A 22,961-nucleotide genomic window follows, 5' to 3' on the forward strand; every position below is an offset into this window, starting at 1 on the left:
TGAAGTATCTGACCTGCTTGGCTTTGGCTGCAGCTGTTGTCGCTGCCATTACTGAAGATGGCCGTAATCATGGTTACTGCCAACAGCTATCTGAGGTTAGAAACAAGAGCTTTTATACTTACAATGTGGAAAACTTTTTAAACTGGTAACCAGACTAGTGTAATTTGAAAAAAAATTAAGGCCCCTTGTCCCCTAAGATGATGCTTTTGAATTTATGAGAATCTAATTGTGGATTTGATGGAAAGAATTAAGGCTAGTAGGGTGGGTTATTCATGGACGGAATGCTTATGAAATATGGAAATATGTAAATTGGGTTATTTAATAAATGTAGCATTTTAATGTATTGTGAATAAAAGCTATTCCTAATTTTTGGAGTAATAGGAGGCATAAACAGAAAAATTTACTCCTGTTTCCCTACCAGACTCCTTAAAATTCTCCCTTAAATGGATGCATTTCTCAGGTTATTTATGACAGTCTAACAAAGTCTCGAGTTTTGCATGACTGACTTCATTCACGTATTTTTGGGTTCCAAAAATGTTACTGTGCTATAAAGCTGAAATTAGTTTTGTATTAAACACAGTGAGAAATAGGTCTGGAACATAACAAGAAAAAGAAATCTAATTTTATTGCTTCTTAAATGTTGTTATCTCACAAGAGCATTCTTCTGATTACCTGGAGTCATTTAGCACCATCTGTAGTGCCATGTGTAATATAGTTAAACTGGTATAATAGGATAAACCCAGTTAAATTAAAAATGGCTGCTGGGCAAATGAGTATGTAATATTTTAGGAATTTAGGCGTCTACCATGGGGAGGGGTTTTTATCGGTAGCTTTATTTTCCATAATCCTCTTCTTTCCCCGTTGGTCCCCTCAGTGCAGAGATTTGGTGGTGATGAAGTGCTTGCCACTGATAAGTTTTCTCAGGGAGAATGCTGTTACTGTCTGTTTCTTCTGTATGTTCTGCTCAGTCTAGAACTCTGTTAGTGCTTTGCCCTACATTTGCTGCAGCCTCTCCTCTTGGCCTGGACTGCCCACATGCAGAAAGGGACAGAAGCACTGTAATGGTTGTTCTTTACTTTAGTGGCATCAGGATTTGCAGCAGTCTCCAGAGTTACACAGCTAAATTAGCTCCAAACTTTTGCAAACAGTCCCACGACTGTTCAAGAAACAGGTGGGTACAATGTTTGGCACTCTGGTTAGTTGTCTTAATGGGAAGTGTGTAAATCAAAAATAGAACCTTGCTTCATATGACCTTTTGATTTGGAAGGGTAGTGACATTCAGCAAGATACTTGTGATTCATTTATGTAGTAAATATAACGGCAATGACATTTTAAGTAGTGTTGATTTCTTCTTAAAGCTTTGTTTACCTTGTTTTTGAACAAAAGGATCTTTGAGGTGATAGAACCACTGGAATAGCACAGTTATTGAATGTGTTTTGTTGGTGTTGCAGTCAAATGCTCGTTTGTTAGAATTTTCTAGATGTTGAAATCTATTCTCTTTTCTGGCTTTTCTGAAAATTGCTTTGTACAAACATTACAAGCTGCAGCTGACAGTATTTTGTCAGAGCATAATTGACACTAGCTTTATACTTTGATAAGGTTACAGATAAGTGTAACTTGAATATCTTCTATAACTTTTACTTTTCTTCCTGAACATTTACGTAGGTGTTTCATTAGTATTTGGTTGGGCTGACTATAAATGTGTTTCACATGTCCCTTTCCTGTCTCTTGTCTCGAAATTTGCATGAGAGGAAGGAACAAAGTTGAAGTTTTTATACTGAAGTACTCTTTAATTTCTGGATATTTGTATCACAGGAACCTTTTGTATTCCAATTCTGTCATTGACCAGCTGTTTTTAGGTAAAAATTTTGCCAAAGACAGCATTACACATAAAAGAAGGCAGGTGAGTGGCAGCAAGGATGAAATAAGTTTTGGGTTCATTTTGAAAAAAGAATGGTTATTTAAGAATTGTATTTTGTGCTGAATGCTTTGCAAAAGGTGTCCAGTAATAAAAAAAACCCTGAACAATCCCATCCCTTTCTCAAGTTAAGTCCCAAATTTGCCCTAAACCAGGACAAACACAAAGAAACAAATATTTTTCCTTTTACCTTCCATCCATTGGCTCCATATTTTCCCCAGTGTTAGTAACTGAATAATTTCTTTTTCAGTATTTCCGTTTACGTGTATAAAAAACCCAAACAAACATGATTTTTTGAAAGTGTGTAATGCTACAATTTCACAGGATAAATATACATCAGTAGTGATGGCTTTCTATAAAATAAGAATGCTACAATTGTATGTCTAAGTAGTCATACATGAGACACCCATGTGCTTCCACAGGCTTATTCCCTTGAAGAGGGATTAATGTGGCTAAAATGCTAATCTGCTTCACTCCTGCTGCATAATTCAGTCTTAAGTAAATGCTAAATAGGAAAAAGATATATCATAAACCTCAGAAGGAAAATGAGACTTTACTGGGTGGAAAATCCCATACTTTGCAAACATCTTAAGGGTATTACAGAAAACTTATTATTTATAAGTTTAGCTGGATTTCCAAGACCTCATTGCTCTTACTGCAAGTGTTAGAGTAAATAGAGACAGGCTTTCTTTCTTACTCTTCATAACTCAGCAATTGATAGAGCTGAAATAATGTGGTGGCCATGCCAAAATCGGTATTTGTGTTTCTTGCTTCAGTTTTCTGTTACAGAAAGTCTTCTCTAATACAAATTGTGTGCTCACCTGTCATGCCAGTACAAGGAGAGGTTTACTTTGGGTTTTTATATTAACTTGATCTGATAACACAATGGAGATGTTTTACATTTGGAGACCAGCCTGAGTTGGGTTTTCAGGGACGTGTATAAAGCTATTTGCAATGTACTTAGTGCATTAAGACATAGCCATTTACACCTGAAAAGTGTTTATGTTCAGACTCTTTGAATTTAAGATAAAACCTAATGTTTTGCATACTCTTTTAGCTTTTTACTTAAGTTCACCTGCATATGATGCTGTCTTACTCTCTATAGTGTTGTACATGTGTGCTATCTATAGATATGCTTATGGCTTTTAAAAAATTTGTATAAGAGAGCTATAATATTGTTTATTATACAGCTCTCTTATACAGAAGTATATATTATATAGCTCTCTTATACAGAAGTATAAGAGAGCTATAATATTGTTTAACAAAACCAGTTACTAGAATTCCATTGAAGCAGAGTGATCCAACTTTAGAAGTGTGTAGTACTCTATGCCATAACTGTGGTGGCTGACATAAAAATGTAGAAGGCAAGTACTGTTGTTTTGTAACAGTGGAAGTTTAAGTGTTAAAAAAGATACAAATGTTTGAGGGAAGAGCAACATTCCTCCTAAGATTCAGCTACTGAAAGGCTTATCTTGGAATAGCACTTCAAAGTTTACAGTTGCCAATAAAAGCATCCCTTGAAAGAGTGTCAAGTATAGATTATAAGACCCAGGGATCAATGTGCTAATGTGACCTCCTGCATAACATCAACCATAAGGCCAACTAATATTTTATGCAGTTAGTCAGCAGATTAAGTGTAATAATAAATCTTGGCAAAGTGGATTAGGGGACAGCTTAGAACAATTGCCAATAAGCCTGCAGTCATCTAGGTTTGGGTGTCAGTAAGTTTAACAGTGCAAAAACTTAAAAACAGCCAAGTGTTTCTTATATGAGGAGTTCTGCTAGAAATTTGAAGATGTTGGAAACACTGTACTAAAATTAGTTCCATGGGGTCTTACAGAATGCAGATCAACCTTGTAGACTAATTTAAAAAGCCTGGATTTTGTATTTATTAGAATAAATGATGCATAAACTTTTTGTTTGTAAAGGGAAGAAATTTCAGTGCTCTAATGAAAGCCCATCCAAAGATGATGAAATTGGCTTGATACATTGGCTGGAACTTTGTATGTTTGGCCTTGCAGAAATCTCTCATCTTTATTAGAGAAATCTGGAAACCAGAGTAAGATAATATTTGAGTTGGTACAGACCTGCCTGAGTCAGGAATGGAAAGATGCTGAAGTGTCTGGGCTGTGATAATTATGTTCTTCTTCATACAAAAAGTGTCTTGCCCTAGTGTTAATTTTTTGATGTGAGATGGGACTCATGGGATGGAGCTGAAATATTTGTTACCAGGCAGGAAACCCTTGTTAGTTGGCAGGGTTGGTGACCCTGCAGTCCCGTCTTGGTCTGCCTAAGGTCATAACTAGGAGAATTATTTCAGCTGATTGAGAATTGATACTCTTGTACTGGCAAAAGTGAACTTGAGAAAAGGCATCTGTTTAGAACCTGATAGTTTCATGAAGATTCATGTTGTGACATGACAAGTTGTGTAACAAGAATTTATATCATATTATCACCTGGGGAGGATCTAGCCTGGCAAATTTGCTAATACAATGTGAGTGGGGAGCTGGCTGAGTCTCTGTGCTGGGGAGGCTGTGCAGAGGGATCACTGGAGTGAGTTTTGGGAGGAAGCCAAGGAAACACTGTCGGGTTTGCTCGGAGGGATTACACAGAGTCATCCTGATCTGCATCTGAAATATTAGATCTGGCTTGACCCCTGGCTGCGGTGGGATGATGGCAGAGGTGGTGCAGGCAGGTGACACAGAGGCTGGAGAGCTGTGGCCTCCACTTCCAGGTCCCAGCCACACTGTTCTAATGAACACCTTTCCCAGAACTAGAGTGTCTTCAGGGCAGTGGGGACATGACAATGCTTCATATCTTTTAAAAAATGATGCTGCTCTAGAATGAACAGTCTGTTTTTTGTAGTTGAGTGCTCAGCCTGGAGCAGCTTTGCCTGTGCTGGCAGAATCTGCATTCTCTAATTTCTGCAGTGGTGCTAAAAGTGCTGTGATTAATCTATTGTTTTGGTTTGGTCCTTGGTTTGACCAATAAATAAAGACACTAAACAAAGTTTCATTTGATGTTCAGGGCTGGTAAAATTTAGCACTCAAAGGAGTAAAACTAGTTTGACAGTGACTATTTCAAGATATTTTACCAATAAAGCTTACAGAAACCATAGTAAACAATTTTTTTTTATCAGAAATGTACTTAGCAAAGTTAGCTGTCTATAAATTTATTTGGTATTAAACTTTCCAATTAACTGAAGAAAGATCAAAATGTCATGAGCTACAACAGGAGTGTCTTTGTAACTTGAACTGGGTTGTTCTCTCTGAGGTATTGCTGTTGCTGGGTAAAATTTCAGGCCACAGAGGAACTGCATTGTTGAATGTCAAGTACTCCCAAGTAATGTGGCCCTCAAGACTGTCTTTAAGGAGTCATGTTTTAGTCATTCTAGGATCTGCTGGAATGGATGTAAGCAACCTCTTAGAACGTTATTAATTATTATACAGCTGAAAACAGTCAAGTGTTTAATCATGCTTTTAAAGTTATTTTTAAAATTACATATAAAAGGGAAATAAGAGTTCTGTTGGTACTGCTCTTATCTTATTCTTTTTAGAACTTATTTTACAGTTCCTCTGCCAGATTCTTTGGGATGGGTGTGTTGTTAATTGTATGTACCTAACTGCTTTTAAATACTTTTTTAGTGGCTAAATACTTCTAAAATTCTTCCTGTGTGAATGTGACAATGTTCCTGTCAGGTATATTTGCAGTGAATGATTTTTTGGAATATGCTTAATATGAGCCATATTTTTATATCTAAGCATCTGAAACTTTGAAATTATGCTTGTGTGTCATTCAATTTCAATGTATTTATATTGGAAAGTAAATCCGTATACTGGAGACTTGACAGTTATTTTTTTTCTGTTACCTAAAATGCCCATGAGATGGTGCTCATCAGTCTTGTTTCTGTGTAGCAGGAGATCTGTGCATAGTCCTGACTTTCCAGTAAAGATGCGGTGATTGGCATTGTTGCCTTTCTAAGAGAAAGAAAAATAACAAAAAATATCTGACAATACCTTGAATTAATTGACAAAATACCCATTACTATGTTATTTTGAAGTGTGTGTAAAACCAGTTTTGATATCTGATTATCTTTGGACAGATGGATTTGATGCTAATTTACACAAATAAGAAGTTAGCAATTTTTTTTTGTAAAAATGTGTTTCTAAATAGCCAAAGGATAGGAAAGTGTTTAGACATCTATCCTTTTTGTGCTGCTTTATTTTCATTCTTCTTTTTTACTTTTGTCTTTTATTTCCTAAGATCTGTGAAAGTTTTATTTATTGTAACTGAATTTAAACTAATTTAAATTGCAAGGAAACAACTTTTCTATAACTGGTTCTTTACAGACACGTCTTTGAAGGGATGACATCCAGTGGCTGTGACTAAGCTTGTAAGCACTGTGCCCTTGGAGCTGCTATCAAACTCAGGGCGAGAGCCACCAGGCCAGAAGTTATAAGGGAAGCCCCTGAGCTGATCATGTTAAGATTAAAATTTCAGAATCAATCCCTAAGACATCAGGGTGCAAACTTTCCCCTAAAGCATGCAAGTTACAGGCCACTGGAACAGCAGTGCAGGGCAAGCTGAGAATGCCATGAAGGATTTTCTTTCTGAAATAATGGAGCAAGGACTCAAAGGCTGTCTTTCAGATGCAGTCTCTGTGGGCAGCACAGGAAAACTCAACTCGTGGCACTGCTCCATCAGTCTGCTAGAGGTGATATGGCAGACAAGCTCAGCCATTAGCTGTGTAAATAGATTTTTTTTCCCTGTATCTGTATTGCTGAGTCACCTTCTGTTGAAATACTGCTCTCTGTGGCAGGGCAAGGCGCCAGGTTATCATACTCAGAAAAGATATACTACCAACTGTGAAAGGTGTCTCTCCAACAAGGCATTTGCCATTTCTTCCCCTAAATCCTTATTTGGATGTTTGGGGTAATCAGGTCCACAGGCAACAGGAGGGAGCTTGGCTAAAACGATCACAAATGAAGAATCTGAACTACAACATTAAAACTCCTATTTGCTTTCTATTCCTCTGGCTTCAGCAACACATGAACAGGTGGGACATTACTGAGCTGCAGCAGGGATGTTTCTCAGAGATCTCCTAAGATGGGTGGTTTTGCTGGACCTGGAACCATCTTTCCAATGGTGCCTAAAGGAAAGCTCACAGGAGAGAGGAGGGTCAGAGCTTTGGGTACAGGAGCCCTGCTGCCCAATATCCCTTACAGAGCCAGTACAAGGTTGAGAGGTGACAAGGATCCACTCCCCAACAACCAAAGGTCTTCAAACAACATTCCCGTTGCTCTTGTACCAGCTCCAGGCTAAATGGAGCTCCTGATGCAAATGGCTTCTGTGGCAGCAGGGCTCAGCATGAGACTACTGAGGGCCCAGAAGTGACAGTCTGTGTCAAATTGTCTGGTTTCTGCTCTGCAAGCACTCATCAACCACCTCTGCTAACAGCAATTACACATTTCCTCAAATCCTCATGAGACACCAAGTACCCAAAGTGTCCTACCCAGTATTAAACACCAGGGAAGCAGATGTGCAGAGAACATTCTGCTACTAATCTACACTAGTGTGTTTTGTTTCCTAATGGTTCTGGTGGAGGTTGATTTGTTTGGTTTTTGGAAAAAACTTGAGGTTTTTCCTTGAGTCATGCAGGTAGCCTGTAACAAGGAGAAAAGAGAGAAATGTTAAACTCCTGTTAATTAAGGCAGGGAGGATCAGAGAGTGGTTTAGGTTGGAAGGGACTTAAAAGATCTTTTAGTTCCAAGCCGCTGCCATGGCCAGGGACACCTTTCACTAGACCAGTGAAAGGTGTCCCCAGCTGCTCAAATCCTTGTTCGACCTTTCTCTGAGCTAGACTGAACATTCGAAGCCCCAGTGCTGTTTTCTAAAAGTGTACTGTGTAATTTTAGATGCAAGATGGGGAGGAAACCAGCAAAATAAGAGGCAGAAGTTAGGAGAGTCTTCTAGTTGAAGTAAGGTTACAGAAATAGTTGCAGTAGGCTGTGGGAGAATGGGTTGTAAAAGAATAGAGATAGCACTGCAGGCAATCTTGCCCCTGCCAGGTTGCAGTTGTATAAGACAGGTGAACAGTATTGAAGGAAGAGAAGCATGGAATGCTGATGTGCCTTGACCAATCACAGAAGAGTAAAAGGGCACACAGGTGTTATGCATGTGTATAAACGGTTGTACTGGGCAATAATAAAGTGCTGATGCTTGTGGCCATTTATGGTGTCTGTCGTGTGCCCTCTGTCAGTAGGGCTGCAGCACGGTAGAACCAGATGAGTTATTTTACAATTTCAAACTGTTTTCATTGTTATTTTGAGGGTTGTGACCTGAATGGTCTGGGGAACTTGGGAGGAGATCTGGAAGAGGACACAAGTGACAGAGATGAACTCCCAAGGAAGGACTTGTCAATATTGATAGGTGGGTGTGAGAACAAGAGCTGGTTGTATGAGAAGTGGAATGAAGTGATCAGCACCTCTGCTATAACTAAGATGACACTCAGGGAAAGTATCTGCTAAGTATTAGTAGCAGAGATTACAGGCCTCTGAAAATGAAGGCAGCTTTAAACCTGATGACTTGATCTAAGGGAGGTATTCAAAGATCAGTTCTGTACAAAGACAATCTTTGTACAGGCTGCTCAAAATAAAGCAGACCAAGAGGACATAGGAAAAAATCTATTTCCTCTGGAAACTTCTTTTCCCTTCCAAATTCTGTGAATGGTGCTATGATAAATGTTTCTTTTGTGTTTTTCATAGGCTTTTTTCCTTTTTTCTTTCTCAAATCACTGTAGCTTTGATCAAGTAAGCAACTTGAGTTATAATTGTCTGTATGTTCAGTTCTATCAGTGGTTGCTGAAAGCAGTGTTAGGACAGCATAGAACAGAAGATAATGAAGTGCTTGAGAAGAGCGCCTTGACATAAAAATAAAGGCAAAACCAGAAGTAAAGTAAAGACAAGAGTAAAACCAGAGTAAGTAAAAGACAAGTATCTGTTGAAAAGCAGGGTTTCTGGTTTTAGGTGAAAAAGAAAAAAGTTAAGCTCTGGTTGAATTTCCTTTGGCAAAATGGAGTTTTAAGTTTTCATTTTGGAATGTTAAATTTCACATGGAACAAGAGGATTTGCACATGTTCAGGGTGTGCTGAAATGAGCAGGACAAACATTTTAGAATTATCTTGGACTGTAATTTGGCATAATTGTATTGTAGCTACTGGAGGCTGAGAGAGATGAGCAAGGAGGATTCAGAAAGTTTTTTTGCTAATTTTTGAATTGATGATTATGGTGAAAGAAGGAGCTCTGTCATTTATGTATTGATGCTGAGTCATCTGTGTTGGGATGGTTGGGGATGGAGCACCTTTCCCCATGGGAGAAAGGCTGGGGCAGTTGGGGTTGTTCAGCCTGGGGAAGGCAAGGCTCCAGGAGAACCTCACTGCAGGCTTTTGTTCAGTACATAAAGGGGCTGCAAGACAGCTAGAGAGGGACTTCTTACAAAACTCTACTGGTAGAACAATGAGTAATGGCTCTAAACTGAAAGAGAGCGGGTTTAAATTCGATATTAGGAAGAAATTCTTAATTGTGATGGTCGTGAGGCACTGGAAGGTGTTACTCAGAGAAACAGTTGGAAGCCCCGTCCCTGAAGGTGTTCAAAGGCAGGTTAGATGGGGTCCTGAGCAACGTGGTCTAGCAGATGGTGTCCCTGCCCATGGCAGGGGGCTTGGAACTAAATTGGGTTGGAATCCCTTCCAACCCAAACCATTCTGAGATTCTGTGATAATGTATGTGAGTAAGTGGTAATTGAAGATCAGGTAAAGCTTAAGAATGAAAAGGCAAGGTAACAACAAACAGTTTTTTAACCCTAGTCCAGACTGTGCAAAAAAACTTATATAGAGGAGATTTCAGCAAGAATATTTATGGAAAAGCTGAATGAAACTAGGAGACCGAATATATGCAGAAGATGAAACCAGGGACAGGTACAAGCAGAATATGATTCCTGTACATATTTCTACAATGCAGGATAATATATTACAGAAACAGTACTTGTTTTTCCATTTCACACTCCAGCATTGCTCCCTTGAAACAAACCCCTTTGTGTCCTGCAACTTTTCCCTCTTTCTGAGGAACCTGGGGAACTTGCTCTTAGATTTAGTCTTCTCACCATACTATTTCACTGAGATGATAGTCTGTAATTCTCATTCTGTTTATTGTCCCTTAAAAAATAATTTATTTTTCTTTGTGCCTTCAGATCTATTGTTGTTTTCTCCTTCACTTCTTTGTGGGTTTTCCTACCCTGTTTTGGAATGTTTCATTTAACAAGAAATAATGCTGCAGTGCTTCAGGGAAGTTGCTGATTATGGAAGAAGTCAAGATAGACTATGAAATAAATCCTGGAGATTGTTGTGTTGGTGTTAGAAAAAAATAGCTCAGCTGGAAGTAGGGCCAGTACAAATGAGGAGAATGTGGGCCTACATCTCATATGATGAAAACACAGATTTTGAACCTTTGACAATTCTTAAAAGTGATGTCTATAAGAATTGTTTCATTCCAAAAAGTGTTTTTATTTCATGGCCCAGAAAAACTCATTTCTCATCAGATACTGCTATTTCTCACAGTGCAAATCTCATATTGAACAATTCAAAGAGAGTACATTTTCAGAGAATTAAGTTAAAGTGCAGTTCCCCAGGAATCAGTATTTTCATTCTCATATGAGAGTGTAAAGAGAGGTAGAGGTCTTTTAATAATAATTCTAAAAAGACAGCAGTTGTGTCTCTCAGGAAATGAGTGTTTTACAGCTTGAAATACCCCACAGCTTAGAAGCAAGGTTGTTTGTATGGACATTTTCTTACAAATGGAAAAAAGAAAATTGTGAAACAAACAAGCAAAAAGCTTCCTGTTAGTAATCTTGAATCCATAATAAATAGATTTTCTGAATAAATTGCCCTTTACTGAGCTGATGGTACAAGTCTTAAATTTGTTAAGAATAAAGCTTAAACCACAAGTTTTGTCAGAATCAAAACATGCATTTTATACTTGCTGTTTGTTTTACATTAAGAAAACTGCTGTACACTGAAATGATTGCTGAAGCACTCGTGTGAGTTTTGCTTTACACTTAGAACTGCTTTTTCTTCTACAGTTGTATGATTTGAAACAAACAATGTATATAATATCTTGTAGTTGAGATGAAAGTAGGTTTTGGAGTAAGCAGTTGCATGGTGTTCATGGATTGTGAAATAGTGTTATCCCAGTTGCAACAAATTATCATTATTTTCTTAATCAAGTATTTAAAATTAATTATTATCATAGTTATTTTACTATTTTTGAAGGCAGTATTCTGATATTTAATATTTAATATTTTGTTACTTCTTAACACAGCAGCTGTCAGCTATTCCAAGTACCCTGCCTGTACTCAGCTGTCAGCATTAATGGGTTCTTGTCTTGACAAGCAGAGAAGGCATCAGACTTGTGTTTGACTTCAATCCTGTTTAGTTTTTGGAGGAATCAGGTTAAGCAGGTGTAGAATAAGTGATTTGGGGTCTTTCACTGGCAATTAGATAATGCTTTTCTTGAGTTTAAAATGTAAAAAAAAAACCCAACCAAAATTGAATGGCAGAATTTTCTGACTGTTTAGAATACACAGAATCATTAAGGTTAGAAAAGACCCTTAAGCCCATTAGGTTTGACCATTAACCCAGCACTGCCAAGTCCACCACTAAACCATGTAGCCATGTGCCACATCTGTACGTCTTTTAAATGACTCCAGGGCTGGAGATTCAACCTGCCCTGCGTGGCTTGTTCCAGTGCTTAACAGCACTTTTTGTGAAGTAATTTTTCCTAATACCCAATATAAACCTCCTCTGGCACAACTTTGGGACCATTGTATTTTGTCCCATTGCTTGTTACTTGGGAAAAGAGACCAACTCCCACCTTGCTACAGCCTCACAAGCGACTGTGGCTTCTGAGAAATGTGTGAAGTAGGAGTAAAAATTCTTTTTATCATAGTCCAGTAGAGAATATTTTCATATTCAAGTTTGAATGAGTTATTATAATGGGGAAAACAAACATGAATATAAAGTCAGGAGTTTCATAGCTTATGATATCAGTTTTCATGTACTACACCTGTTTACATCATCCATTAAAATTAAGTTGACTCTCTTTTTAGGAAACCTGCCTAGAGACCTTGTAGTTTGCTTACAACTTGAACACTGTGTAAGTGAATGAGGTTCACATTTATTTCTTTGAACTTTTTTTCTGCAATCTGTACTCCTCCCTGCTAGTACAGTATTCTTTTATCAGTATTTGTAAAAAAGGAAAAAAAATCTCCTTGTGGGTTTGACCACATGTGACTTGCGAAGTGATTTCTTTTTTCAGTTACTCTGTATGCTGTCACATGGCAATCTTACTGCATATGAGCTTGTGCTGTTCACTTGTGTGGAATAACCAGCATTGGTAGCAGAGCTGGATAGGTGTACTTTTTTGTTTATTTTGTTTATTTTGTGTGCAGAATACCCCAAGTTTGTAGGTTTGCTTGTAACCATGTAAACCATCCCTGTTTTATTTTGTTTAGAAAAAATGTATGATGACAATCTGACAGGATTACCAGTGTCATAAAGTATTGGTAGTTTTGTGCCAGCTTATCTGATGGATGGATGAAGATGATGGTGAGGGGTCCAGAGCACCTCTCTAATGAGGAGATACTGCAGAAGCTGGACCTGTTTAGTCTGAAGAAGAGAAGGCTGAGAGGAGATCTCTTAAATGCATGGAAATACCACAAAGGCAGGTGCCAAGAGGGTGGTGTCAGGCTCTTTTCAGTTGTGTCCAGTGACAGGATGAGGAGCAGTGGCCCTAAACTCAGAAGTCCCAACTTAACACGAGGAAAAGCTTCCTTACACTGAGGGTGGCAGAGCCCTAGGACAGGTGCCCATGGAGGTCATGGAGTTTCCCTCTCTGGAGTCATTCAAAACCCTCCTGGATGTGTTCCTGTGTCACCTGCTGCAGGTGACTCTGCTTTGGCAGGGGGTTGGACTGGATGATCTCCAGAGGTCCCTCCCAACTCTAAAAGTTCTGTGATGCCTAGTGACTTAAAAGCCTAGGAACTGGAAGCTTCAGGAAACTTCCTTTTGCATTTATCTTGGCTTTAGGAGGAGTTTTCTGAATTCCAAACAGCAAGAAAATACTGATGAAATGATTGTTTTTTAACATAACATTTTCTTTGCAGAAACAGGATGGGTGGAAAGACTACAGCTACTGTGAGCTCTATACGTGATTGCAAAATTAAGGGGCGTAGAGAAATATAAGTTGGAAGAATGTGAGGTGTGAGAATGTATTGTATTTGTGGGCAGGTTTTGGTAGCTGGGGGGACTACAGGGGTCGAGAAGAACCCCATTCCCTGTCTCCCTGTGCCTCTGGTGGGGAGCAGATAGAGCTGGGAAGGAGGGAGGGGTGGGGGAAAGGTGTTTTTAAGTTTGATCTTACTTCTCATTATAGTGCTCTGATTTTGTTAGTAATAAATTCAATTAATGTCTTTAATTTGAGTCTGCTTTGCCCGTGACAGTTTGGTGAGTGATCTCCCTCTGTCCTTATCTCAACTTCAGAGCCCTTAGTTATATTTTCCCTCTCCTCTCCAGCTGTGGAGGGGAGTGATGGAGAGGCTTTGGTGCGTGTCTGGCATCCAGCCAGGGTCAACCCACTACAGAGAGTAACTGGTGGCCTTACAGAGAAATGTGCATGCTGTAAGGACACTGGAGCTTTGGAACAGAGCCATATGACTTAATCTTTGACAAAAAAAGGCCAACACTAAAGCTCAGTGTATAAATGAAGTTGGTGTAATGTTAATGGTGGTTTAATCTCACCAACTCATAGCTGCCACTTTAAAGGTGCCTTTCAACCCAGAAAAGTGTGGTGAGCTGTGCAGGAGTGTGTGTGTGTGCCCACCAGTGCTACTGCTGGGGCAGGTGGTAGATAGTAATGCTCTTTGGGTTTTGTTCTCCAAGTTACACTGGAACAAAGGGTAATGTGTAGGCTGAAAGGAAAAGGAAACCCTGAGATTAAAGGCTGTTGTTGTTGTTGTTAGGGTTTTTTTCTGTCTTCCTCTTAAAGGCGTATGTGTCCATGAATTTCATGACATACTCCCTTATCCCACTGCAGGTACCAGATACTGGTGCTGGTCTTTGGCTTCACACCTGAGACCACAGTTTATACTGTTGATTGGGTTGTTGTCTTGAAACTTGTTTCTTGTTTCATAGTTTTTGTGGCAATTACTTCTGTTGCTGCATTAGGAAATCTATTTCTTGTATAAGTAAATATTTATGTGCATGGAAAGCTGCAGGAAATGCTGTTACTGAGAACTTGATTTGATAAACCTTGAGGAATGCATCTGTGATTCTTCATAGTGCCAAATTTGCTTGGCAAAACTTCATTGCTAGAGATAACGTGCCAGTAGAAGGAAAGAGAAAAAAATAGCTCCTCTGAGAGAAGCTTCACCAAATCTCCAGGTTTAGAGTTTAAATCAAAATGATTTACTTAAAGATAAAGTGATTTACTATTTATTTGTTTAGATGAAAAATATTGAAGTACTGTGTGATTTCCAAAAGTTCTTTTATCTGTAAAATCTGTAGTTACCTTTGCAGCCCCAGAATCCATGACTATAATAGGTGTTTTATATTTTCTTTGAAACTTGTTTTAGTAAATAAATACAATTCATATAGGAGAGAGATTTTAAGAAACTAGGAGGATGGTTACTTTTTGTTTTATTATTATGATGCTTTACTAGTTACAGAATTGGAGGGAAATTATGTTTATTAGTTAACAGTGGCTGTTAACACTAAAGAAAAAAGGATATGGAATAATTTGGGTATGGAATGAGAAAGAAGATTTTTCTGAAAAGATTATGCTGTTGTTTGTCTTGATGGCATTGACCTCTCCTTTGATAATGATGCTTTCTTTGTGTTCAAGTTGAGTAGCTTTTCATAGTGGCAGATGTTCTTTCCTTCACTGTCTCACTGAAGCAAGATTTATTGTTCACTTAATCACACTTTTCATGGGGAAAAGAGTGTTCTAAGAAACACCGTGTCACAAACTCGTACATTATTCAGATGTAGCCTTTTTCAGCTTATATGGATTATCACTTGTGGGTAATAATTTAGTTTTGATTCACAGTTTTTTGTGTGGGACAAGCTTTAAGCATCCTCCTAAATTCTTGAATCCTTGCAAGTGTAGTAATTCCAGAAAAAGCATTTTGCCTTAGAAGTGCAGCTACATGTGACAGTGTTGATGAAAAAATGGTGAGAACTCCATTATTACTGTGTCTTTAGCAGAACTTTTTATAAATCTGATGAATTCTGTGTTTTAAATAAATTCTTTTTAAGGTTAAGAATAGAGGAGGTCAAGCCTAAGCAAATGCTGGCTTTACTGGCTAAATGCTTGCTTCAAAATGTAATTCAGCCCCATTTTATTTAACAGTAGTTACTTTCCTCCAGTCTGAACTGCAGTCGGTCACAGGGAATGGAAGGGTCTTGCCAGGTTTGCTGAACAATATGTGGCAGTTGCTGTTGGTAATTTGATTGCCAAGTTAAAAAACAGAATGTAGTTTGGATTTGTATTAATTGAGGCCGCTTTTGCCTTTTTAGGTTCAATTTCAATTAGAACGCTTTCAATTTCAACAACTGAAATTACCTTGGTCACAACGCCGTAAACAGGAGAGTGCATTTGTAGGTGATGGTGTGATAGAGATAGTATGCAACACTTGTAGTCTTTGTCTTCCTGTTTCTTTGTGATTTTGTGAGAATTTTTTATCTTGTTTACTGTTGTCCTTGTTCCTTGGAGACAGTTTGTTTCAGTCTTTGCCTGTACGCTGAGAAAAGGGTTAAGAGGGAAATCAGGGTGGGGTAGAGCCTTAGAGTAATAGTAGCTTCTATACCAGGAGGCAAAAAAACCCAACCAACCACAAAACAGTGTTGTGGTAAATCAGGGAGGAGGGGAAGATTTAAAATGTTTTTGCAAACATAGAAATGTAAGCCACTTGTAACAAACATTAAGTGTCAGAGTCACAGTTCTGTCCTTGCTTTAAGTATTGCCTTATGGACATTGAAAGGAATAAAGATAAAAATGGTCTAGTTGTGGAGGCTTTCCTGGTATACCTGTTCTCACAAAGGCACTTTTTTTTTCCTGATTAGCAGAAATCTTCTGTTTAGCAATATTTCTATACACTGGCTTTCAGTAGTCCATTTTCTTTAAAACTCTGAACAAAGGAATGGCAGAATCTGGAAGCAAAAAACCCCAAAAGTTATTACTTGGTAAGAATAAATAAAAGGCTGTTACTTATTGTAAGCACCCTCTATTCTAGCCAGAGTTGGCTGCTTGGTGGTCTCATGTTGATCACAGCTACAGAAAATTTTAAAAATGGTGAGAAGGCAAGCTGAGTGTTACATTTCCTGTAGCATGTCATTTAGTGTTCCTTACATCCCAGCTCATCACTGTCCCTGCTGCAGCCATGGCAGCAAACTCTGCCAGTTCTGAGCAGGCAACTGTGGTGGGTGTTTTCCAGCTGTTCTGGATCGAACATCCAGAAATGATGAAAACAGATGTGCTGGTTCTTGTTTTCTGCTGGAATTTGTAACCTGGTGCCTGGTAGTTGTGCTGAAATTCCCAGCAATTTGCCTGCTGTGCTGTGAAAGGTGATGGCAGTGGAGGAGCTACGGGGGGGGGGCTGCGCCTTCCTGTAGGAGAGGAAGTGTTTAACATTATGGTTTCTAAATCTGATAAAACCTGCCAGAGCTTTATAGGTAAATTGATTAATCTCTTCATCTTGTGTACTTTCTTGGCTTTTTCAGCTCTGATTTATTTCCCTTGCAAGTTTCTTTGCTGTTGGTGTGCAATTCCATGTTTGGAACATCTTCTGGTGACTTCTTTTGTTTCTTCCACCTTTCTCCTTTACTTGTTACTGTTATTCCCTAGTTTCTACAGGCTAGCAAAACACTTTCAAACATGTTATAAAGTTCTGTGAAGAATTGTTTGTAGGAGACTTGCAGGATGCAGACTTCAGATTCTGTAAAGAGTGGTAGCTTCCTGCCCTCAACCCGCTGTTAAATACCAGACAGATGTTGTGATCTGGAGGAGAATATGGGGATACATTGTCTGTTCTCTGGCATCTAGGGAAGTGGTCTTCAAACCTTTTTGATTGCACAAACTGCCAGTTAAAAAAAAAAAAAATCATTCATCCCCAATAAATACATACTATTATTTGTAAATTATATCCATGCTGCTATACTAGTATATAATATTATAACAAATACAAAAATAGAAATTAAAAAGGCTTGAAGAGAAAATAAAAACTTTCTAATTTAAATTTTTTTTTTTGTAATGCTTTAAAAAGTATTTTCTTCCCATATTCCAGAGAAATGTCTTGCTTGGGGGTGGATATGGATACCTCTCTTTGGATGCATTGAGAGACTCTTTGAGAATTATTTACATTCTTTCTAGTTTTCTTAGCTTGGAAGTTGGAATTTTCAGAAGCTCAAATGTAGTGTGTTTTGTACATTATTTACTCATTATGGATATGTATCTATATATATTTAGAAGCATCTCTGTTTGGTGCAAGTGGCATACACAGGAAAAATTCAATAATTGTTTGTATTTCTTTATAATTGGAAGGGGTTTACTACACCAGTGATTTCCCTTGCCAAATGGAAATAAATATAATATTTCATAAAATCATAAATAAAATAAATGCTTAAATGAAACTTCCTAAAATGTTTTCGTGTTGAAATATAGTGACTGGCTTTGCACACCGGCTTGGTTGACAGAAAACATATATTTGGTAATATTTTACATTTAAGTAACAAAAAGCGGGCTGTTAGTTTTGTTTTGATGATGAACACTAAGCATGTTAGAAAATGCTAAGCATGTAAACTGCAGCTATGTTTGCTCAGGCATGTTGTCAGTGGTGGGCAGTGCTGTTTTTTTGTCTGATTTAACCTCTAGGCAGAAAAAAATTGCTTACAGCATGAATGTCCTGACTGATGGAAGTGGGTGCAAGCAGGGTACTATTCCCTGTAAAGCCATTCTGACTCTAGGGTTTGTTCCCCACTCTGGACTTGTTTGTGATTAATGTGGTATTAGAAATGTTATCTTTTGGGCGCCTTCCTTGAGGGGAGGGATTAAGGTAGGACATGATGCAGACCTGTGTACTTGGTCACTGAAGATGGTGTTCTCAGTGCACAGCAGATTGGGTTTGTTTGCTGATGGGTGATATTTCCAGAACTGACAGAAAGGTATCTTGCTTGATGAAAATTAAAAAAAAAATAAAAATTCAAGTTAAAACATTAGATAACTTTTCGACATGTAGCTAGGAAGGGAAGTGTTGGAATAATGAAATGGATATTTGGTACAGTGCTTTGCTATGTATGCTTCATGTATCTGAGTTTAAATTCAGAGTAATGTAACTCCAACTCCAGCAGACTTTCTACTGGGTGTCATAAAATGACAGATTTCTGATTTTTAAAATGCCAAAACCATAAATCATTAGTTTGCTAAGATTGCACTAGCAAGCTATTAAAGAACATGGCAGTATTTACTGTAGATAAATGCAAATTTAAAAAGGTTCTCTGTATCATGGTTTAAATGATTTATTTGCTTTCAATGCACATATGAATCTGATGTGATGTAAAGATTTAGGATATTTCATTTCCTGCATGGAGCTACAAATTTGCATGTTATTAAACGATCTCTCAGTTATATCTTTCTTTTATGTCTTGAACAGGATCATAGGCTAAGGTGCACTGAAAAAAGTTAATTAAAACAAAAGCAGAATTTAATGCTGGTAATACAGGTACTGGAAAGGTGGGAATTTCATCTGGATTTAGATATTTTCTATGGTAGTATCTATTGAAATACATAATGCAGGTCAAACAGGGGAAACTGCCATGTGTTGTAAATACACCTTTAGCCGTTGTTTGGAGAATGTTGAAATTTAGTCTTGAAATTGATTTACAAAAATTCAACTTTGTAGTTCCTTGTTTTCAGGGATTTGAAATAAATCTCAGTGGTGCAGCCTCCTCAGGGGCAAAGGGCCTTTATACCCAGTGTTGTGTGTCAGATAGAATCTGGTAGGGAATCAGTTTTATCCTGTCTTCTGTTTCCCCATCTGAACTTTTCCAATGGCTGCAGGCTTGCTGGGTACTATCTACAGTTTGGTCAGTGCACTGTGGGCTCCTGGGACTTGTGCTTTGTGTTCTTGGCAATCCTTAGTGTATCAGCTGTCCCACCTCCTGATGGGGCAGTAAGGACTGGGAGAAGAGAAAAATTCCTTACATTGGACTTGTTTCTTCCTTTCGTCTTTGGAATCTGTTGTTGAATTTCTGGAAGATAGAGGCACAGTGCATGGTGGTGTCAAAGAATCATAGAATGGCTTGGTTGGAAGGGACCTTAAAGATCATCTAGCATGGAATGCTGTAACTGTTTTGAGTTCAAGCATGGTGTTTTTGATTTGAACTGTTTGTACTAAGATCCCTTTTTGAATGGATACCAAACTGATAATTGTAGAAATTTTTTTTCTTGTTTGTGTAAGATAAAATTTAACTTTGCTAATATTTTCACTTAAAATTGGTGTTGCTCCCTTTATGAGATACTGATTTTCAGATTTTGGTATGTACTTAAAAGATATTTAATGGCTCTTTCTAAAGTAGATTAAACACAAAAACAAACACAAGATTAAACACAAATAGAAAATCTGAAATTCATAGACCTGTTTCTCCAGCCCCCATGTTTAAAAAATTTGTGTAGAGCTAATTCTTCCTTGCATTGCTCTGTTTTCACTGGGCCTTCAGCTGCACACTACAAACTGAACTAATTGTGTTAGTGAACTAATTTGACATAAAAATGCTTGCAAGTAGAGTGAAAATACTAGATTATTAACTAGGGTAAATAATCATTGTTTATAGCATAGTTGTATTTTAAAATTGTTTATCTCCTCCTATTCTCTTGGGAAGGAAAAAACCCATTCACCAGAAGGATGCTTCAGATGTATTGTACCTACATGGTCAAGAATTTTGCTTTTTTTGCATTTATTTTCACTGAGAGAGTAATTTTCATGTATGCATAGCTAAATGCATTTTTAAAGAACAGTTTTAATGAGTTTGTTTATGTCTCAGATGAACCAGATAGGAGACTTGCCAGTAATTTCCTGGGTAAATTGTATGTCCTCTGTAGTTAGCTTTTGTGAAGTTGATGAAACTCTGGTTTTATAGAAGCCAGTGCTTAAATGTAAACTCTTCTGCTACTTGGAAGTTTTATCCTGTCTTACTTCCTCAAGATACAGCTTTTTTTCTTCATTGTGATGAAGCATGCTGATATAAGCTGCTGGTAGAGGTGTGTGGAGGAGGAAGAGAATGATACAGTGCTGAGACACTGCCTTAAAAATGTGTGATTCTAGGCTAATGGTTTCAAATACAACATTAGGTGGTAGCAGTAGACTCTTAACACCCTGTGGGTGCCTGTTGAATTCACATTTAGGCAGTTTTCCAAATGACAGACTTGAAGAAATTTTATTTTAATGCAAAACATTTATATTACATCCCTTTGAAGGGAAGCAGTGGGAATGGTTTTTCCCTGAATGATCCAGCTTTGATTATAGTTAAGAACAGTGTTGAACAGAATCCCATAGAAGCATCAAGTTTAAAGTGGGTGTAATGCTATTGTGCAATGCCACTTTTGATAATCTGGGTTTAAAATGGACTTCTCATTTGCCAGGTAAATGAAGTTGTAGGCTTTGTTATGAACTTGGCAGTAAGAGTGAAAGCAGCTAATTAAGGAGATTTTTTTTTCTTCCTTTCTTACTATCCTTTTTCCTTTGGAAGGTAGATTAGTACTATTAGTATTCTTTTTTTTTTTTTGTGGTGTAACTGTGGGATAATGCTGGATGGTGGAGATTGGTGACTTCAACCTGATACATCAGCAGGAAAAGTTTGTGATTTTCTGCAAAAATTACCTGTTTGTTCTTTGATGTTGTTGCGGTGTTTTTTTGGTTTTGTTTTGTTTGTTTGGGGTTTTTTGGGTAATTTCTGGTATTGTTTGAAAATGGGAGAAACCTATTTCCAATGGGAGAGATCAAGTCTGAAATTGGAGTGAGACTCAAGAGGAGTCTTCTGCTTACAAAAGTGGTTGGAACAGAATCTTTCCTTCTGTGAAAGAGTCACTGGTCACTTGCACCTTCATGGTCTAACTTACTTTAAACTTTGAGTCAAGGTAGCAAATGACTGTAAATCATGTGTGTCTTGCTTGGGTGGGTCTTCCCCTGTTCTTTGTGTTTTCTCTAGTTTTTCTGGTGCATTGTGGTTGATAAAATAGCAATGAAGAAAAAAGCGGACATCCACCCAGGCTTTTCCCACCCCTTTCTTGCCCTCCCTATTAACCTCGCTGGACCTAAGCCCTGTTTCACTGACTTGACATTCATGCTAATGTTACTATTTGATGTACTTATCCAAACTATCCAAACTATTTGGCTTTCCTGCCAAATCTTCTTAGGACTCAGATTTTAATGTTCTCACCTCTAGGTGTGGTGGAAAAGAACGCATGGAAATTAGTATGTCTGAGATATTATCTTTTGCAATGTTTTTCATTTTCTGTTCTGAAGAAGCCTTTCCAAATCAGAACCATCTTTTTATCACATCATGAATGTGTATCACGGTGCTGGCTTTTCTTATGTATTGTGTGCCCTTGGAATTTGACCAACTTGGAATCATACATGATCTTATGAGATCTTACCCTAGAGAGATCTTAATTCTTATGCTTCCCATAGCTTTGGCATTTATTTTTGATGATCAATAATTTTCAATCAACTAAATTCAGTGAATCTCTGGATATGTGAAATATGTTTCTGAGTATGTGAAAGGGGACAATGGAGTCAGGGGTGTGGTTTATTTCTTTGGTGGAAGAAAGGGATAAGCGTAGACAAAGAATATTATAAATGCCCAGCTTTGCAGGTTCTTATTAAGCATAAACTTAAAAAAATTTCACTGAGATTGAGCCAGCCTGTGTGACTGCATTTTTTTTCTTCATGGAATTGGTGTTCATATTCCTTGTTTTGGACATACTAAAGAAACAATTCTGATATTAAAAAATAATAATCTGGAGGAAAAGGGGGAGGTCACAGTTTGGTTAACAGCCCTTCAACTTGGCTTTGAGGAACAAAGCAAGTACTTGATCTGTGGCTTATCTAACAGCCAGAAGGATGAGGAAACTCTACAGAAGTGAAGACTTTTTTGGGGAGTTAGAGATAAAAATGTGAAGATCCAGCCCTGTAGTTCTCCCAAGTATTTGTCTTTTCCAGGGAAAATGCTGATTTTGGACTTGGTTTCTTCTTTTTGTGTTATAGGTCATTGAAGTAATTTTTCTTGGGTTGTCTTGCAAGCTTTCTAATATTTTATATCTGTTAATGGGAGGAATAATTTAAATTAGATTATTAATCCAGGTCATGTTCTCTCAGGAAAGTGGAGCTTGACTGTTTATTCTGGGCTATTTTCTGTATGCAGTAGTTTGATAGATGCACCCCCAAACAGTGAAGCATTTCTTTCATATCTCGCATCACTTCATTACAAAGAAAAGTTAAGTGTGTTTAAATTGTCATTTTGGTTTTATTTATAAGTGTTGTAGTGCTATTTTATGCTAAAAGTTAGTGCTACTATGTTGGCTTCTCATCAGTTTAATTCCCTAAGGGGGGAAAAATACACTTTCTGCGTGTGTATTCAAAAATTGCTGTATTCTCCTTGTTCTCAATCAGCTAAATGTAGAACTATTTACTGAGAAGCTTGAGCTATTGGTTTAGGATATATATTTTTCTGAAGGTGGATATAACTGGCAAAATCCAAAATTTGTGAGGATGTATTTGAATGCTGCCCTTTAAAACCATTCCTGTAAGCTTGTACTTAATTCTACATGCTGGAGAAAGAAAACGTTATGCCACCCTGTGGGTTGCTATAAAGATTGTTTATGCAGCTCAGCACAGGACTTAAAATACGTTGAATTGGAGAATTTTGAAAAATGTACTG

General features: G+C 37.8%; 1 protein-coding gene across 2 annotated transcripts in view; it reads left to right on the plus strand.

Moving 5' to 3' along the window:
• LRBA (LPS responsive beige-like anchor protein) overlaps positions 1–22,961 on the plus strand; it is a 367,997-nt gene that overhangs the window by 14,663 nt on the left and 330,373 nt on the right. The gene's annotated exons all lie outside the window — the stretch shown is intronic.

This window comes from Molothrus aeneus, chromosome 4 (genome assembly GCF_037042795.1).
Source record: "Molothrus aeneus isolate 106 chromosome 4, BPBGC_Maene_1.0, whole genome shotgun sequence".
Taxonomy (NCBI): Eukaryota; Metazoa; Chordata; class Aves; order Passeriformes; family Icteridae; genus Molothrus; species Molothrus aeneus.